This window comes from Lagenorhynchus albirostris, chromosome 19 (genome assembly GCF_949774975.1).
Source record: "Lagenorhynchus albirostris chromosome 19, mLagAlb1.1, whole genome shotgun sequence".
In the NCBI taxonomy this organism is placed as follows: Eukaryota; Metazoa; Chordata; class Mammalia; order Artiodactyla; family Delphinidae; genus Lagenorhynchus; species Lagenorhynchus albirostris.
The window spans coordinates 46,160,420-46,178,399 of NC_083113.1; positions in this window are offsets into that span (position 1 = coordinate 46,160,420).

Consider the following 17,980-nt stretch of genomic DNA (forward strand, 5'->3'; position numbering starts at 1 on the left):
CATATGAACTTGCCCAAATTGTCATTTTTATTAGTTAGTATGTATATTTTGGTCTGATTTATTTGGCACTTGTAAATCATATTTTTTATGAGTTTCAAAAAATGAAATGTATGAATGTGTTATATCTGACTTCCTCTTGGAAATAAACATTGACCTCTTGATTAAATTGGATTAAGTACTCCCTTGTGCATGGAACTGTCTAGAACTGTATAAAACAAGTTAAACAAATACGGCCCCTGCCCTCAGAAATGCACAAACATGAAAAGAAACAGAGATATATACACTTTCCCAGAGTCCACACTTTGGCACAAGCCAGGAACACATTGATCAAATATTTACAAGACACATAAGCGTTACAGTTAATAATTTTCATGTTAGGGCTCACTGACATCTAAGTGGGAACTTAGTGGTAGTTAAAAAATCAATAGAGCAGTAAAAATCAGAAATTTTTTTTCAACATGTTTATTGCAATATAATTGCTGTACAATGGTGTGTTAGTTTCTGCTTTATAACAAAGTGAATCAGCTATACATATACATATATCCCCATATCCCCTCCCTCTTGCATCTCCCTCCCACCCTCCCTATCCCACCCCTCTAGGTGGTCACAGAGCACCGAGCTGATCTCCATTTGTAAGCAATTTTATTGGTCACTTTGATAGATTGATCATACATAAAATCTCTTGAGAAAACACTACTGTATATATGTGTGTGTACTTATAACTGTGATTTTATTTTTAAAATTTATTTTAGAGAAAGGAGACAGCGGTTCCTGGGAGATCCCAGAACAGCTAGCATTCAGATGCCTTGTAGGTATGGGTTATTGCTCAGATGTCAGGCAGTATTCCATCACCATCTCCACAAGCCCAGGGCCCTTGTGGGTGGGAAACTTCACAGGGTTAATCTCCAGCCACTGTTTTTTGGTTCTTTCCTCACTCTCTTTATCCCTTGGCAGCCCCTAGTTATCCCCCACCTCATTTACTAGGATTTAGCTCTGCCTCGACTACCTGATGCTCATTTTGGGGGTCAGGGGGCAGGAGAAGAGATTTATTCCGTGGCACACGCAATAAGATGCAACACTGAGTCATTGAGTCTGTTTCTTAATATTTGCTCTGGCAGAGATAGGCGGCCAGAGCTGATCTCTTGTTGCAGGGCAGTGAAAACCATTCTGTAAAGAGAGGGGAATGAGTCCATCCAGCCTCGGGTCTGGCGGGCAGGAGGTTTGCCTGGAAGTGAGTCCAGCCTTCCTTTGCTCCCGCTTGGCAAACTGACTCCTTCATGTTTCAACCCGAGGGTCCACAGAGTCCTCTCTCTTCCTCTGGGCTCATCCTGAATCTCCTTACAGACCTCCATGGTGGCTATCGTTGGTTTACCTCCTTTGTGAAACAGGGCTTATAATAGTACCTACCTCGTGTTGTTGTTGTGAGAATTAGATGAGTTAACATTTGTATTTAGAACTTGCAAAAGTGCCGAGAATATAGATGTGCTCAATCAATATTTGGTGATGAATAAAATTATTATTTATTTTTAATAAATAAATTTATTTATTTATTTTTGGCTGCGTTGGGTCTTCGTTGCTGCACGCAGGCTTTCTCTAGTTGCGGCGAGCGGGGGCTACTCTTCGTTGCGGTGCGTGGGCTTCTCATTGTGGTGGCTTTTCTTTTTGTGGAGCAGGGACTCTAGGCACGCGGGCTTCAGTAGTTGTGGCACGGGGGCTCAGTAGCTGTGGCTCGTGGGCTCTAGAGCACAGGCTCAGTAGCTGTGGTGCAGGGGCTTTGTTGCTCCGCAGCATGTGGGATCTTCCTGGACGAGGGCTCAAACCCACGTCCCCTGCATTGGCAGGCAGATTCATAACCACTGCACCACCAGGGAAGTCCCGGACAGTTTCTTTGTAATATATTTTATCCAGTAGGCACACTCATGCATGCAAACAGTTCTGGATTACAAGACTAAAAGGTAGAAAAGACAAGAGCTTCGGGAACCGGAAATAATAACTGCTAACGTTTCTCGAACATTTACAAGGTCCCAGCATTGTTTGAAGTCCTTTACACGTATTAATTGACTGAATCTCACCACAACCCCATGATGTTGGTACTATCATTATTCCCATTTTTACCAATGAAAAAACTGAGGCACAAGGATTAAGTAATTTGCCCAGTTTATACAGTTAGGAAATGATGAAACTGAGATCCAAATCTAGCTGGGGCAATGGTCTTCAGGTGGGGATGAGCTTGGCTTGCTCAAGGACCCAAAAAGCCAGTATGGCCAAGCTTGGAGAGGTGGGGGTGGAGGTGTATGGTAGGATGTGGTGTTTTGTCCACAAAGGACACTTCTACTTCCTAAAAGAAAAACAAACCACCCTCCAGGTGATGATATCCCATCTGTTTAATCTGCAAAATAACTTTCATGGCACCCTTCTCAGTACAGGTGTTTTGGTTTGGGTTTGGGTTTGGGTTTTTTTTGTTTTTTGGGCAGTAACTTTGTATTCTTCCTTTTAAAAAGTGAAGGTGTAATTTACAAACAGTAAAATTCACTGGGTTTTTTCTGTGTGTGTACAGTTCCGCAGTCTTTGTCAAATGCATACAGTCATATATCTAGCACCACAAACAAGATACGGACAGTATCCTTCAAAATTCCTATGTGTAGCCCTCCCTTCCCCAGCTTCCAGCCCCTGGGAAACATCTGAGTTGTTTCCTATCCCTGTAATTCTACCTTTTCCAGAATATCCTATAAATGAAATCATGCTATATGTCACCTTTTCAGTCAGACTTCTTTAACTTATCCTAATGCATTTGAGATTCATTTATGGTGATGTGTATACTGGGAGTTCTTTCCATTTTATTGCTGAGTAGTATTCCATTATATGAATGTACTACAATTTATTCATTCACTAGCTGAAGGTCATGTAAGCTGATTCCCATTTTTGACAATTATGAATAAAGATACTATAAACATTCACATCCAGGGTTTTGAGTGAAGATAAGTTGGTTTTTTTTTCCTATGAGTAGGATGTCTTTTCTTGGTGTTGTATGACTAAGTGTATATAACTTTATGAGAAAATTGTTTTCCAATCCAGAAGACTCATCTTAAAAAAGAGCATCAGTGAAAACTGTTGTTATCTTTATATGTGCTCTCAGGAAGTGGCTGCTAGTATCACAATAATAAACAAATTTGGGTTAATGGATCATTAAATATTATCTTGAAGGAGCATTGAGGTGCTTTTCTTTTTTCTTCTTCTGTGAACTTCCTCTGCCTTTCACTCAGAGGTACCCACTGCACAGGGAAGACCAGGACGGTTACAGCAGAGGAAGAATCTAAGCTCAGCTTCTGACTTCCAAAAAGGATTCTCAAAGTCCATTTTAGACATAATAGCTGTGAAAGCCAGAGATTTTGATCCTCTTGGCTTTCTGAGAGAAAGGAAAAAGGCTTTTGGCAAATCAAATGAAGGGCCAGGGTTTTTTTTGTTTTTTAACATATATTTTATTTTTTTAACATTTTTATTGGAGTATAATTGCTGTACTATGGTGTGTTAGTTTCTGCTTTATAACGAAGTGAATCAGTTATACATATACATACATCCCCATATCTCTTCCCTCTTGCGTCTCCCTCCCTCCCACCCTCCCGGGCCAGGGTTTATCTCTAGGCAACGGATTGAGAAGAGAGACAAGAGGAGGAGGGGGTAAGAGTGGGAGGTGAATTGGGTGGGGGGGGGGGCAAGGAGCCGGGAACTCTGTGGCCATCTTTGCGTGTCCCTAACCCTCCTGCAGAAGACTTCCCACCTAGAGACTGAACTTGGAGGACCAGCCCTTCAGTAGCCAGGGGTGCTCACTAAGCCCCGAATATGAGAGATGGGCCCAGTACCTGGGGCAGGGAGAGGGGAGAAGGAAGGAGGGAGGCTGTCTTTGCTTGGATGGGAGAAGCCCAGCCCCAGCACTTGGGTGGGATGCAATCCAGTCATCCCAGGTGATGTCCTTCCATGCTCGTGACAGTCTATGACTGCCTAATAATTTCTAAAACAAGAGTAAGATATTTTAAAATAAATTAATATATTAATAGCTTTCCCATTCCTCTATAAAACCTGTCAGGGTCCTACAGCCATAACCACTGTGATCAAACCGTCACTCTGCAAGGCTCTCAGGTGAGGGCCAAGGGAACAGCTGGATTGGAAGGCCCTTGGGTGAGATGGAGGCGAGGGTATGGAAAATCCCTGTGGGGTGGAGTCACTTCCTGGGGATGGCTGCAGGGATGTCCCCAGCAGAGCCCCAGTTCTCTGTAGACTCAACCAGAAGGATAGCCCCCTAATTCCCATCTGTATCTCTGTCTGGTCCCTCCAGTCTGTGCCCAACAGCCAGAGTGAGGTGACCCTGCTGCCCCACCGCCAGCAGCACATGCCTTTCGCAGGTTTTATTTTAGTTTGCGAGGGCTCAGCACTGATGCAGACACGCTCCCAACCCCTCATGTCCGAAGGCATTTATTGGTGGTGAGTTGGAGCTAGAGGACCAGTCTGGGGCCGTGAAACAAATTTTCCTATGTTAAACTAATGACCTAGTTAGTCCTCTTGGTAGCAAGACTAAAGCACTTTCTCTCTTACTCCATCTCCTGCCACCCTCCACTTTGCTCACTCAGCCCACTGGCCTGGTCACGCCCTAAACACACCAGGTACTACCCCACCTCAAGGCTTTGCCCTTGCTGTTCCCTCTGCCTGGAACGCTTATTCCCCTGTCATCCGCTGGACTCATTCTCTCTCTTCATTCCCATCTCTATTAAACGTCACTACCTCAGGGAGGGCGTGGGGGATTGTTCTAATGATGATACACAAAGTAGCACCCCCTCTAATCCCACACTCTACTTTATTTTTCTTTGTGATATCGATGCCTCCTGACATATATTTCTTTGTTCCTTACTTCTCTTCCTCCACAGGAATGTCAGTTCCAAGCATGCAGGAACAGGGCTTAGTTTGTTTTCTTCACTGCTGCATCCCCAGTATTAGGAAAGGGCCTGGCTCATAAATACTTAGGAGTGAATTTATTAATGAAAATTGGTTGCAGAACTCTTGCTGTGGCAGAGCTTTAAGTGACAAGTAGGCACAGTACCCCACCTCTCCCCATGTTTTGGTTCAAACCTGAATCCTATTATCCTGACTCGTTCTTTTTTTAAAAAAAAAATTGAAGTATAGTTGATTTACAATGTTGTGTTTCTGGTGTACAGCAAAACGATTCAGTTATATATATATATATATATATTCTTTTCCATTATGGTTTATTACAAGATATTGAATATAATTCCCTGTGCTATACTGTAGGACCTTGTTGTTTATCTTTTTTTTTTTTTTTTTGCGGTACGCGGCCCTCTCCCGTTGCGGAGCACAGGCTCTGGATGCGCAGGCTCAGCAGCCATGGCTCACGGGCCCAGCTGCTCCGTGGCATGTGGGATCCTCCCGGACCGGGGCACGAACCCGTGTCCCCTGCATCGGCAGGCGGACTCTCAACCACTGCGCCACCAGGGAAGCCCTATTTTATATATAGTAGTTTGTATCTGCTAATCCCAAACTCCTAATTTATCCCTCTCCCACCCGCTTTCCCCTTTGGTAACCATATTGTTCTTTTTTATTCTCTCCCTCCCAGTCCTCCCACTGAGAGAGTTGTGTACCCCGTGGCACTCTTCTCAAGTACTAGAGACTCCATTGCGTCTCTTTGTTTCGTCAGGGTCTTGTGGGAACTTGATGTTCCCAGACTTGGGTAATTACTGTGGCTTGGCCCCCATCGACGGTCCTCTCCCTCTGTGGATCCCAGCAGTGAATCTGGACAAAGTTTGCTGAGTTGCGTCACCTCTGGCACTTGTTTCCAGGCAGAAGAGTGAAGGAGTGTCCTTGAGGCCTCATTGGGGGATGGCAGCAGCAAACACTTTAACCTTTGGAACAGTCTATGCTTCTTGGCTGAGAAACTTCTTCGGAACTTCAGACCTATGGAAATGTACTCGGGACTTCCTGCAGCGCAGAAGCCAGGCTCAGCACCTGCCTGGTCTGGAAGGAAGACCCTTATTACCCACTAAGGCACAGGGCAGGGGATGCTTAAGTCTGTGTTGGGCTACCAGGAGATGCTCTTCCTCATAGAAAGCGTGTCTTGTGACTCAAATCTCTGACTGCAGGAGGTAATGTAGGCTAAAGGATGGGTCTCCTAGGCTTTAAGGATCCCATTGAAGGTCAGCAAGAGAGAGAAACGCTTTGTATTTCATATTATTATTTTAGCTATCATTTTAGTTGACTGCTCAGAGCTCAGACTTGTTGGGAAGAGAATCCCTTTTTTCTTTCTTTCCCTTATATGTATGTGTTATATCTATATCTATATAGCCTACTCCTATCTACAGAACTAGGTAGACATTTACAGGAGGGGCTGAGCTCCTTTTTGGATACCACCACCCATGAAATTGTTCCAGGAAGGACAAGGAAAAAAATGCAAGGATTGACCAATTAATTATAGAGCCCTTGAAGAAGCTATAAAGACCCAATATGTTTGGCCTGGAAAAGAAAAAGTTGACACTTTTCTTCTGCTGCACTTGTTCTGTCTGTGCAGCTGAATGATCTGTTCTCCTACATGTGCTCTTGAAAGTGCCTTGTGAAAAGTGCTGAAACAGGTGACTGAGGTCCTGTGTTTAAAATAAAATAGATGGAGACAAATGGATGCAGGATGACTTCAAGCTGATGGCTTTCCAGGATTATCCCAATCCCTGTCACTCATAGGATTGTGTGATCCAGGTTAGAAGTTAGAGTGGGTTTTTGTTGCCAGACACTTTTGGTTGTCATCTATGGGGTCCCAGCAGGAAACAGAGGGTGCATACAAACGAGGCAGTTTGAAGAGAGTTTAATAAAGGAACCATATCAAAGGTTTTCTGGCATAAAATAATTTACTTTGGATCTCTTATGGTTCTGAGGGGTGACTGGAATAGTTGGGTGAATCTCTTTTGGGATTTCTCATGCAGTCGTAGTTATCTTGGCCTGGTGTAATCTGAAGGCTCAGATGGGCTGGACACCCAAGATGGCTTCCTCACTTACCTACCTGGCACCTCAGTGCTTCCCTAGGTGTCCTCTCTCTCCAGCAGAGTAAACTGAATTTCTTACATGGAGGCTCAGGGTCCCAAGAGCAGGGAGTAGAAGTTGGTAGACCAGTTAAGAACTATACCTGGAAATGGCACAGTGCACTTCCCTCAGATTCCATTGGTCAAAGCTGTCACAGTGTCCAGATTCAAGAGTGTGGAGGATAGACTCCATCTCTCAAAGGAGAAGTGGCAAAGCCACGTTTGCTGAGGAGCATGTGAGTGGGAGTATTGTTGCAGCCATTTGGGGGGACTACGTCTGCTATAAAAGGTATAAATAGGGCTTCCCTGATGGTGCAGTGGTTGAGAGTCCACCTGCCGATGCAGGGGACACGGATTCGTGCCCCGGTCCGGGAGGATCCCACATGCCGTGGGGCGGCTGGGCCCGTGAGCCATGGCCGCTGAGCCTGCGCGTCCGGAGCCTGTGCTCCGCAACGGGAGAGGCCACAACAGTGAGAGGCCCGCGTACCGCACAAAAAAAAAAAAAGGTATAAATAGGGTTTAGAGAAACCAACAGGGAAGCTGTCCCCACTGAGGCCTAAGGGGGCAAGGGGAAGAAGTGGTGACAAGAACCTGGAGAGGGTGGCTATATGGAGACAGCCTCCTGATGGTAGCTATGGTCTTCAGAAGATGAAACCCAACCAGAAGGGAGCCGACCTCATACACCCCTGACCCCACTTTGGATCTCCTACCAGTGACCCACAGTGGCCAAGGGGTCCCACTGATGAGTTCATGCAAGTCAGGTTCCTGGGGCACAGAGAAAGGAGAAGGGCAAACAGTGGATCTGAAGAGACAAAGGGAAGATAGCCAGCATCCCAGTGGATAACAAAATATCTAGGATATGTAACCCATGGGCAAGAATGAGATTTGGGACCAGAATTGCTCCTCTTAGGACTGGAAGAAAAATTCCCTAATTTTGAGCAGCTTGAAAAATTTCTAAATGCCCTGGAGTGTTGGAAAATAGTGTTAAGCCTTTTTCTTTGGTAAGAAGATGGTGCTACATTTTCTGATCACCTTCTCCATGAGCATAAGCTGGTCAGAGACTCCTCTGTACTTCCCTAGCCTCATTGTCCACTGCTCCCCTCTTATTCGCAGTGCCCCACCACTTCCTCTCAAGCCCCTAGCCCCTCAAGGCTTTCAGCATGCTGGTGTCACAGCTTGGAATCTCTCTCGTTCTTTTCTTCTGGCCAAATCCTTATCTTCCCAACCCAACTGAAACACAGCTTCTTCAGGGAAGGCTCCTTCAACCTCTCTCCTCACTCATGATGTTCTCTCTGCACTTCTCTGTGGCACTTATCCTAATAGCCATTTAAATATCTATTTGTATAATGATTTGGTTAAAGTCTGTCTCTCATTAGACATTAATAGTAGTACCCTGACAGCAGGGTCTAAATCTGTCTTGTTGAACCCTATATCTGTAGGACTTAGAACAGTGCTTAACAAATAGTAGGTACACAGTAAGCAGCTGTGAGTCAATTATTGAAAGAATATGGTAGAAAAATCAGCAATGATTTCTATAGAGGTGGGTTTTTTGGTGTTTTTTATGTATTTGTTTTCAGCGATAGCCGCTGTTGGCTGTTTTCATGGGGCCTGGAGGTAAAACATGAATGGGGATTAAGAATTAGGAAGATAAGGTATGACGCCAGGAGCTGAGTCAATTGGTAAATAACGAACAGCTATCAAAACACAATCAGTTAAGGAACAACCTCAGTATCTATCAGCTGATAAATGGATAAACAAAATGTGCTGTATTTCATCCAATGAAATATTATTCAGCCATACAAGGAATGAAATCCTGATACCTGCTACAACATGGATGAAACTTGAGGACATTATGCTAAGTAGACGAAGTCAGACGCAAGAGGCTACCTATTATACAATTCCATTTATAGGAAACGTCCAGAATTGGCAAATTCATAGAGATAAAAAATAGATTAAAGGTTGCCAGGGGCAAGGCAGGATTGAGGGACTAGAAAGTGACTGCTAATAGGTACAGGGTTTCTTTTTGGAGTAATGACAGTGTTCTGGAATTAGATGGTAGTGATGATTGTACAACATTGTAAATATACTAAAAACCAGTGAATTGTACATTTGGAAAGGATAAATTTTATGGAATATGAATTATATCTCAATTTTTAAAAACAGGGCCAAAAATAATATTTTTATTATTAGAAAAATAGTGAGAAATTGTAGTCTAGAGATAGGCTGATGGATTGGAGCATAGTTGAGACTCTAGATTATTCTGAACATTGGAATGGCAAGAACACAGAATCATTTCCCAAGAATCTAAGCTTATTTGCTTGGTGACTCCCCCTGTAAGTACAAATGACACTCTTTCCTGATGAATGCTAGGAATTGGAGTGAGATTGAAGTTCTGGCCATCCTCAAATGAAAGAACTCCAAGTTCTGACTAAAGAGAAATGACTGAGTTAATGGGAGAATGGTTTAAATGATTATGCAAAGCACAAAACAAACAGGATGGTATGATTTGCTAAACTCCATGAGAGAAGTAGCAAGCAGGTGCTTTAACCAGCAAACAGATGAAAGCTTTATTTCCTCTTTAACCTTTGTGAAGTGAGTAGCCATAACATTAAAAGCTCAACTTGTCTTTCTTTTACCATGAGAAAAACATCAGACAAACCTAAGTTGAGGAACATTCTACACAAAACTGCCAAGATCATGAAAAATAAGGGAAGTCTGAGAAACTGTCCCAGATTAGAGGAAACTGTTTGAGATTAGATTAGACTCAGGGGACATGGCCACTACATGTAATGTGGTCTCCTGGATGGGACCCTGGAACAGAAAAGGTGTGTTAGTGGGAAAACCTAGTGAAATCCAAGTGAAATATGGAGTTTGCTGAAGTTTAATGGACCAATGTTTATTTCTTAGTTATAACTAAGAATATGCCATGGTAATATAAGATGTTAAAAATGGGAAAAACTGTGTGAGGTGTATGTGAGAACTCTTTGTACTATCTTCACAACTTTTCTGTAAATCTATTCTATACAAGTTTTTTTTTTAAATAAATTTATTTATTTATTTATTAATTTTTGGCTGCGTTGGGTCTTCATTGCTGCGGGCGGGCTTTCTCTAGTTGCAGCGAGTGGAGCTACTCTTCATTGCAGTGCACAGGCTTCTCATTGTGGTGGCTTCTCTTGTTGCAGAGCACGGGATCTAGGCGCGCAGGCTTCAGTAGTTGTGGCACGCAGGCTCAGTAGTTGTGGCTAGCTGGCTTAGTTGCTCCACAGCATGTGGGATCTTCCCAGACCAGGGCTCGAACCCCCGTCCCCTGCATTGGCAGGCAGATTCTTAACCACTGTGCCACCAGGGAAGTCCCTCTAAATCTGTTCTAAAATAAGAAAGTTTACTTTAAATTTAAAAAGCGCAACCAGGTTCACCTGTCTGTTCTGATAGCCTTCTTCTATCTGTCTAGCGCACAGGTCTGTGGTTTGTTTGCGGGGTTTTTTTTTTGTTTTTTTTTTAATTACATGAGATAGTGAATGTGGGAACAAACTAGGACCTGAATTCCTCACCTCCTCTTCTATAACTGTGCAAAGGCTTGGGTTTCCTCTCATTTGACCACCACTCCTGCCATTCCTTTCCCTCTGGTTTATGTACTATTCACTGCCAACTGGCGAGGAAGTATCGAGTATGGCTGATAAAGTCACCACGCCAGACCTGAAGGAGGATGTAGGGAAGTATAAGGAATGCTCCCCACCTGGTACTTCCTCAGGGAGCTTACTATCCACCAGGGGAGTTAAAACATATGCATTCCTCTGTACCCAACAGATGAGTGATCATTGGGAATGGTTCAGGATGAAAAGTGACAAAGTAACTAATTATAAGCAATAAAAGGCAGGTGAATCCTTCATGCTTAATCCACACAGTTCATTCATTATTTTCTTAAAGTTAGCCCCAGCAACTCTCCATGTTTATTGTCCGCAATGAGAAGCCCGTGCACCACAATGAAAGAGTAGCCCCCCTCGCCACAACTAGAGAAAGCCTGCGCACAGCAACGAAGACCCAACACAGCCAAAAATAAATAAATAAATAAAATTGATAAAAAATAAAAAAAAATTAAAAAATAAAATGGGGCAGACTTCTGTAATGGGATCTGGAGCTGGATGGTGAAACTGGAACTGCAACTCACCACTCACTACTGTGGGACTCATTTTCATCTGTAAAGTGGAGGTGAAACAGGCCCTACTTCTGGGATGTAGATGAGGATTATGAGTTGATTTGGGTAGAGCATATCAAACAGTGCTGGGTATGGGATAGATACCCAGTGAGCATAAACTCTTATGCCTGGGTCGAGAAAAAAAGGATGTGGAAAGAGATGTATAAAAATGGGAGATCCTGGGCTTCCCTGGTGGCGCAGTGGTTGAGAGTCCGCCTGCCAATGCAGGGGACACGGGTTCGTGCCCCGGTCCGGGAAGATCCCACATGCCGTGGAGCGGCTGGGCCCATGAGCCATGGCCACTGAGCCTGCGCGTCCGGAGCCTGTGCTCCACAACGGGAGAGGCCACAGCAGTGAGAGGCCCACTTACTGCAAAAAAAAAAAAAAAAAAAAAAGGGAGACCCAGGGTTTTAGGCGATCCCTAAAAAGAAATTCAAAAAAATTTTTACAGTCTTAGGAAGATCACAATATCATGTAAAAAGAGACTCGTGGAAAACCAGATTCTGATATAGAAAGCCTGTGGGTGTACCCTTTGGAAAAAAAAATATTTCAAAATATTAATTGTGGGCAAGATGGTTAACAGTGGTTATCTCTGGGTGGTGTAACTATTTTTAAAATACTTTCCTATCAGAAAATAGAAAGGTAGAAAGTAGAAAGGTGGTTGCCAAGGGCTGTGGGGAGGGGAGAGGGAGAATTAGTGTTTAACGGGTATAGAGTTTCAGATTTGTAAAATGAACAAGTTCTGGAGATCTGCTGTGCAACAAAGTGAATATACTTAACACTGCCGAACTATACACTTAAAAATGATGAAGATGGCAAATTTAACGTTATGTGTTTTTTTACCACGCACATAGAAACACTTTTCTATGGCAAACACAATAGTGTTATACTCAAGAACAAACTCAATGCAAGGTTAATTTTTAAGTGAAAGCCTTAATGGCTGGTTGGTGTAGCTTTTAGTGAGTATTTCCACGGTTTACTGGGCCCTGACTGTCCAGTGAAGGTTACCTGGTGGCAGTTAGGCTCCGTAAGCAGAGTTGGGCCTTCTCTTTTGTTTTCCCCCCTCAGCTTTCTATTGAGAGAAAACATGAGCTACAGAAGAAGGGTGTGACCAAAACTTGTTTGTTTTGTCTGTTTTCCCGTCTGATCTGGGTTCGCTTGTCAGCTACTGAATGAGGGCGTGCCATGGGGATGACCTTCTGATACAGCAGCACCTGTCCCCTTCACACCCCCTCGGCCCTGCTGGTTCTGCGTCAGCTGCACTATTTGCAGGACCATCTGCCCAAACCCCGTGCTACTCACTGTTCTTTGATCTGTAAACCGGAGTCTGAGCCAGCTGGGTTGAAACAGAGGAGGCTGGGCCAGTGATCTCAGTGCAGCTGTTTTGTTGCCTTGCGGCAGCTTCCTCTGTCCGGGTCTCACCTAAGAAAAAGTTGAGCCCCTGGGCAAGACAGGTGAGGGATGTGAACAGGTAATTCACAACATGAGAAGAGCTAATATTAAATCATGAAAAATGACTGCCCTCACTAGAATATAAAGGAACAGAAATAACAGCAACCTTTAATATCCTTTTTTCCTATCAATCAATTTGGCAAAGATTTTTGTGGAAAATAATTCCCAGGGTTTGCAAACAATTACTGATAGGAAGGTTATTGGCCATTCAGAAAGGAAGCTGCCAATGCATATCAAGAACTGTAAAATTTTTCATTCTAGAATATAGTATTCCATAAAGGGTTAGGAAGGTAGAAGAATTTAGTACAAGATAAAGGTGACATTTCAAATTAACGAGGAGAGACTTTCATTTTTGGTGATATTGAGGTCAGGAGGACCTGGAAGATCTCCAGTTATAAAAATATCTAAAAATGGTGGGTTAAATATAACAAAATACCTAACTGAGCTCCAAAGATAAAAATGGAATGCCCCAGGGGCCAAGCAATGAGAAGGACTGAAAACCAGAGATACAGATGAGCTGACACTGCTGCCGCCCCAGGGGGGATTAACAATCTGAATAATGTAAGGCTCCCGGTTTATAATGTCGAGGTGGGAACAGGACACCAAGCCTATTGTCTGTGTGTGGGGGAGGGCGAGTTGAACCTGAGTCTCCAGTGTAGCTGGGATCTTTGAAAGTCTAAACCTTGAGTGGCAATAGCTTCTAACATTGAGACAATCGCATCCATGCCTGACTTAACTCTTGCAAAGGCCAATATCAAGAGGAGGTCTTAATCTCTGAGATTCTTTCCATCTGGAGAACCACTGCTGTAACACTCAGTTGATTCCCTGTGTCATCTCTCAAGCAGGATATGTTGTTCTGACAGCTGGTCTGAACTCCAAGAGGTTGTCAAAATAAGACATATTTGTGTTGTCTCTTCTCCCTATAGTCTAGTATTTGATCAATTGGCAGGTCTATCAGTGTTTGAAATGTGATTCTTCCTCTAGGAAATTATCCCACAAATTACAGGATACTCATAAAAATTCCCAATCATAAATAATGTGTGTTCAATATGATTTATTTGTAATAGAAAGAAAAATTGGAAGCTGCCACATAGCCAACAACAGTGGAATGGTTAACTGAACACTATGTAGCCATTAAAAGGAATTAAGTTGATCTCTATGTATGAAAATGGAAAGAATGACCACACAACATATAATTAAGACTTTTTAAAAAGCAAGCTATATAATCATTAGAGAAATGCAAATCAAAACTACAATGAGGTATCACCTCACACCAGTCAGAATGGCCATCATCAAAAAAATCTACAAACAATAAATGCTGGAGAGGGTGTGGAGAAAAGGGAACCCTCCTACACTGTTGGTGGGAATGTAAATTGATACAGCCACTATGGAGAACAGTATGGAGGTTCCTTAAAAAACTACAAATAGAACTACCATATGACCCAGCAATCCTACTACTGGGCATATACCCTGAGAAAACCATGATTCAAAAAGAGTCATGTACCACAATGTTCATTGCAGTACTATTTACAGTAGCCAGGACATGGAAGCAACCGAGGTGTCCATAGACAGATGAACAGATAAAGAAGATGTGGCACATATATACAATGGAATATTATTCAGCCATAAAAAGAAACAAAATTGAGTTATTTGTAGTGAGGTGGATGGACCTAGAGTCTGTCATACAGAGTGAAGCCAGAAAGAGAAAAACAAATACCGTATGCTAACACGTATACATGGCATCTAAAAAAAAAAAAAAGGTTCTAATGAACCTAGGGGCAGGACAGGAATAAAGATGCAGACATAGAGAATGGACTTGAGGACACGGGGAGAGGGAAGGGTAAGCTGGGACGAAGTGAGAGAGTAGCATTGACATATATACCCTACCAAATGTAAAATAGCTAGCTAGTGGGAAGCAGCCGCATAGCACAGGGAGATCAGCTCAGTGCTTTGTGACCACCTAGAGGGGTGGGATCAGGAGGGTGGGAGGGAGATGCAAGAGAGAGGGGATATGGGGATATACATATGCATATAGCTGATTCACTTTGTTATACAGCAGAAACTAACACACCATTGTAAAGCAATTATACTCCAATAAAGATGTTAAAAAAAAAAAGCAAGCTACAGAACATTATTCAATAGAAATGGAATGCAAACCACATAGTAATTTCAAATTTTCCAATAGAAATATTTTTAAATGTCAAAATAAATAGATGAAATTAATTTTTTTTCTTTTTTTTTTTTTTTTGCGGTACACGGGCCTCTCACTGCTGTGGCCTCTCCCGCAGCAGAGCACAGCCTTCGGACGCGCAGGCCCAGTGGCCATGGCTTACGGGCCCAGCTGCTCCGCGGCACGTGGGATCCTCCCCGACCGGGACACGAACCCGCATCCCCTGCATCGGCAGGCGGACTCTCAACCACTGCGCCACCAGGGAAGCCCAGATGAAATTAATTTTAATAGCATACTTTATTTCACTCAATAGATTCAAATATTATTTAAGCATGTAATCAGTATAAAACTATTGATGAGATATTTTACATTACAGTATTTATATGTCTTTGAAACCTGATGTATATTTTACACCAACAATACATCTCAATTCAGACAAAGCACATTTCAAGTACTCAATAGCCACTTATGAATCGTGGCTACAATAAGAGACAGTGCAGCTTCAGAATAAACATATAGTATATATATAATTTTGAACAACTCCAAAACCAGGTGTACAAGTATTGTGTAGACACTGAAGACACTTGGAAAGATAACCAAGAAATGGCTCAACGGGCTATCTCTATGGAATGGGATTATGGGGAAAGAAGGTATTAAGGGTTTAGTTCATAAACATCTAAATTTAATTTTATTATATGATGATATATTATACTTTAAATTATTAGGAGAGTAAAAGTAAAACCAAATGTTTATTGTCTTCAATTCAGTAAGTTAATGTATAGTAAAATTTATCTTAAGGAGATAGTAAAGTGTATGAACCGATATGTACATAAAATGATGCTCTTGGCAGCATTTCTTACAATGATAAAAACTAGACTCCACATTATGTCCAACAATAGGAAAATTATTCAATAAATTCTGGTACTTCTCTATGATGGAATGTTGTTCATAACATGGGAAAATATTCATGATATAATTAAAAAATTCACAATGCAAACACTGTCCATAACATGGCCCAGCAGCTCTATGCCAAGGTACATACCCAAGAGAATTGAAAACATATGTTCACACAAAAACCTGTATACAGATGTTAATAGCAGCATTATTCATAATAGCCAAAAAATGGAAACAACCCAAATGGCCAGCAGCTGGTGAATGGATGAACAAACGAAGTATATCCACAGAATGGACTATTTTCCAGCCATAAAAAGGAATGAAGTACTGATACACATTACAACATGGATAAACTTTGAAAAATATTTGCCAAGTGAAAGAAGTCAGACACAAAAGGTAACATATTGGGGCTTCCCTGGTGGCGCAGTGGTTGAGAGTCCGCCTGCCGATGCAGGGGACACGGGCTCGTGCCCCGGTCCGGGAAGATCCCACATGCCGCGGCTGGGCCCGTGAGCCATGGCCGCTGAGCCTGTGCGTCTGGAGCCTGTGCTCCGCAACGGGAGAGGCCACAGAAGTGAGAGGCCACAGAAGTGAGAGGCCCGCGTACCGCCGAAAAAAAAAAAAAGATAACATATTGTATGATTCCATTTGTATGAAACGTCAGGAATAGGCAAATCCATGGAGACAGAAAGTAGATTAGTGGTTGTGGGAGACTGGCAGGAGGGAAGTGGGGAGGGGCTCGTTCATGGGTATGGAGTTTCTCTCTGGAGCAATGAAAATGTCTTGGAATTAGATGGTGGTGATGGTTGCACAATGTTGTGAATGAACTAAAAAAAATCACTGAATCTTACACTTTGAAATGGTGAATTTTATGTTATATAAATTTTATCTCAATTTTAAAAATATGTATATAGAACAAGATCCAAACTTTGTGGGGGAAAAGTAAGACTAATGGATTAAGAGTGGTGGTGGATTATAAATGCTTTTAATTTTTTCTGATTTTCTCCAGCACATACATGTTATATTTTACATGTTATATTTTAAATGGCGGCGCTGGTGGAATAAAAGCATTTAGGAAAGAGTGGTCTTCTCTCTTGACAAAATCTATGTGCTTTGGAAATAACACCATGTTCTCACTTGGCAACTTAACCAAGGGCAGTCCGTCCAGCCTGTGAAGTATACTTCTTTCTGTACAGTGTTTCACTGCATTTAGTAAAACAAGCCATTCACCTTTTGCTATAGGGTGCCAAAGAGCAGAGCTGACTTAAGCCTTTCCTTTTCTGTCTTTTTAGATGTTGTAGACATAGCTTTTTGAAGCAGAGCAGTCTGGATTAGCTAGCTCAGGGCTCAGAGCTTCAGAACCTAAATTCTCTTTGACCTGACTGGCTTCCTGCCCTTACCTGGTGCTTCTGCTTCTCCACTGGTGAGATGAAGTGGTAAATGCTCACTTCACTGGAGTGGGGAAGAGAATGCATTAGGTAAGTCTTTCAAAGCACTAAGAGATAGAAGGACCAGAGAAATAAAAGGTTATTCAACCCCACTGGAGACTCAAATCACCGATAAGCAGCTGGAGAAGATGGAGCTTATGTAACAACTCTTTGTCTCTCAATAAATAAACAGATAGGATCTGAGTCATGGGGTCACTGAGGCTCCTCTTAACCCTTGGGTGGGTGGTACTTTTCATAGGCTCACAGGAATGCTGAGAGCTCTGCTGTGCTTGCTTAGCAAAGTTTTTTATTTAGATCTCACCTGACATCTTATTTTTCCAGTAGCTCCACAACAGGAAAATGAAGGAGAATTCACAATTGCACAGGTTTTGGTTGCCTTGGAGACCATGTACTTTTAAGATATTTATGGAGGGAGCCTTAGTTTACTCTAACTGTGCAGTATGTTCCAGCTGGAGTAGAACTTTGTGGACTGACAAGGAAAGGAGCCCAAGATGTAGGAAGTAAGTAAGTATGCTGCCCAACAAGTTGTAGAGCATGATCTCAGCTGTGTTTTGAAAATACATAAAATTCTGTAACTATGTATCTGTCATCTAATCTATCATCTATCTATCTATCTATCTATCTATCATCTTTAGATCAATTGATCTACTATCATCTATCCATCTTGGTGAATGGATAGAAATGGCCAAATCATTACCACCGCTTGGCCCTGGGAGTGAGAATGGAACATACAGAGAGCAAGACTCTC